The sequence below is a fragment of the Cherax quadricarinatus genome, chromosome 93 (assembly GCF_038502225.1).
Source record: "Cherax quadricarinatus isolate ZL_2023a chromosome 93, ASM3850222v1, whole genome shotgun sequence".
Taxonomy (NCBI): domain Eukaryota; kingdom Metazoa; phylum Arthropoda; class Malacostraca; order Decapoda; family Parastacidae; genus Cherax; species Cherax quadricarinatus.
Genome location: NC_091384.1, coordinates 2,467,198 through 2,469,862, shown reverse-complemented (window position 1 = coordinate 2,469,862; position 2,665 = coordinate 2,467,198).

Below are 2,665 nucleotides of genomic sequence, written 5' to 3'. Positions count from 1 at the left end.
GTACGTATATTTTTTTTCCTGATTTTTTGTAAATTTGCACCCCTTGGGGGAGGTTCCTTGATGCTGGTGAGGAGCTCTTGCTCTAGGGAATTGGATCTGTGCTCCAGTTTCCCGAATTAAGCCTGAGTGCCTTCCATATACCCTCCAACCAAAGGCACTGTATAATCCCTACAGGTTTAGCGCCCCCCCGTGATTACGAATTAGCAATGCCTTGGTGTCGGTGAGGGGCTCTTGATCCAAGGAAGCAGACATTTTCTTCCCTCACCTGGATCATATCTGAATCCCTCTTGTTCCAGGCAATATCTGGCCCCTATGGGTTTAGTGCTTTTCTGTGATTACAATAGACATAAATCTTAAATGGTATTCCCATCAATGTCTTTGGTACTTTCTTGGGTTACAAATTCTCTTCCAAGAAAGGTGGCTTGATACTGATGATGGGACTCTTGATCCAAGGAACTGGAGGCTGCCTTCTGATTCCTTAGATCAAACTTAATTTTCCCCCATTACCAAGAGTTTCCAAGGTATGTTACGACACCAGCCACAGGACAAACTCGTCAAAACCTGTGGCAACAGATGGTCGAAATTTGGACTTTTTCATATACCGAGTCATCACTGTACAACCCTTGATGGTTTAGTGCTTAGTTTTGATTATAATAACCCTTAAGGGTTTAGCACTTTATGATTTGTGTACATGTTTGGAACTAGTTCCTCTAGGATTTTCCAAGTGTATATCATGGATCTTTTTTTGCCAGCATTTCAGGGCAAATCAAAAGACTGGGCAGACGATGCAACATCCCTCCAATGAAAAGCAAGGGTGTCACTAGCACGTTGAGAGACAATACAATAAGTGTCAGGGGCCCGAGACTGTTCAACTGCCTCCCAGCATACATAAGACCCCTGGCAGTCTTCAAACTGGCACTGGACAAGCACCTAAAGTTGGTACCTGACCAGCCGGGCTGTGGCTTGTACGTTGGATTGCATGCAGCCAGCAGTAACACCCTGGTTGATCAGGCTCCGATCCACCAGGAGGCCTGGTCACAGACCGGGCCGCAGGGGCGTTGACCCCCAGAACTCTCTCCAGGTAAACTCCAGGTAATCACTGTACCAATTTAGGTACACATTTCTTAATTACTGCACCAATTTAGGCACAATTTGCTTAATTACTGCACCAATTTAGGCACAATTTGCTTAATTACTGCACCAATTTAGGCACAATTTGCTTAATTACTGTACCAATTTAGGCACAATTTGCTTAATTACTGTATCAATTTAGATACACATTTCTTAATTACTGCACCAATTTAGGCACAATTTGCTTAATTACTGTACCAATTTAGGTACACATTGCTTAATTATTGTACCAATTTAGGTATACATTGCTTAATTACTGCACCTATTTAGGCACAATTTGCTTAATTACTGTACCAATTTAGGCATAAGTTACCTAATTACTGCACCAATTTAGGCATAAGTTACCGAATTACTGTACCAATTTAGGCATAAGTTACCTAATTATGGTACCAATTTATGCATACATTACCTAATTACTGTACCAATTTAGGCATAAGTTACCTAATTACTGTACCAATTTAGGCATAAGTTACCTAATTACTGCACCAATTTAGGCATAAGTTACCTAATTACTGTACCAATTTAGGCATAAGTTACCTAATTACTGTACTAATTTAGGCATGTTACCTAATTACTAAATTACCTAAATTGGTACAGTAATTAGGTAACTTATGCCTAAATTAGTACAGTAATTAGGTAACTTATGCCTAAATTGGTACAGTAATTAGGTAACTTATTTACCTGAAGTTTACCTGGAACTCTCTCCAGGTAAATAAGTTACCTAATTACTGTACCAATTTATGCATAAGTTACCTATTTACTGTACTAATTTAGGCATAAGTTACCTAACTACTGTACCAATTTAGGCATAAGCTACCTAATTACGGTACCAATTTAGACATAAGTTACCTAATTACGGTACCAATTTAGGAATAAGTTACCTAATTATGGTACCAATTTAGGCATAAGTTACCTAATTACTGTACCAATTTAGGCACAAGTTACCTAATTACTGTACCAATTTAGGCATAAGTTAACTAATTACTGTACTAATTTAGGCATAAGTTACCTAATTACTGTACCAATTTAGGCACAAGTTACCTAATTACTGTACCAATTTAGGCATAAGTTACCTAATTATGGTACCAATTTAGGCATAAGTTACCTAATTATGGTACCAATTTAGGCATAAGTTACCTAATTACTGTACCAATTTAGACATAAGTTACTTAATTACTGTACCAATTTACACATAAGTTTCCTAATTACTGTAACCATTTAGGCGTAAGTTACCTAATTACTGTACCAATTTAGGCATAAGTTACCTAATTATGGTACCAATTTAGGCATAAGTTACCTAATTACTGTACCAATTTACCAATAAGTTGCTTAATCACAGTACAAATTTAGATATACACATAGAAACACAAAATACAAATTAACAAGCCATTAAAACCTTCTTCAACCAACATATTAAGATTCCCAAATGCCCATAATTAGGTAAAATGATCATTACATAGGCCCAAAACAGTGAAATAATTAAAATATATTGAAAAAAGTTGGTGGTAATTATCTTATCAGTAATAAACAGGAA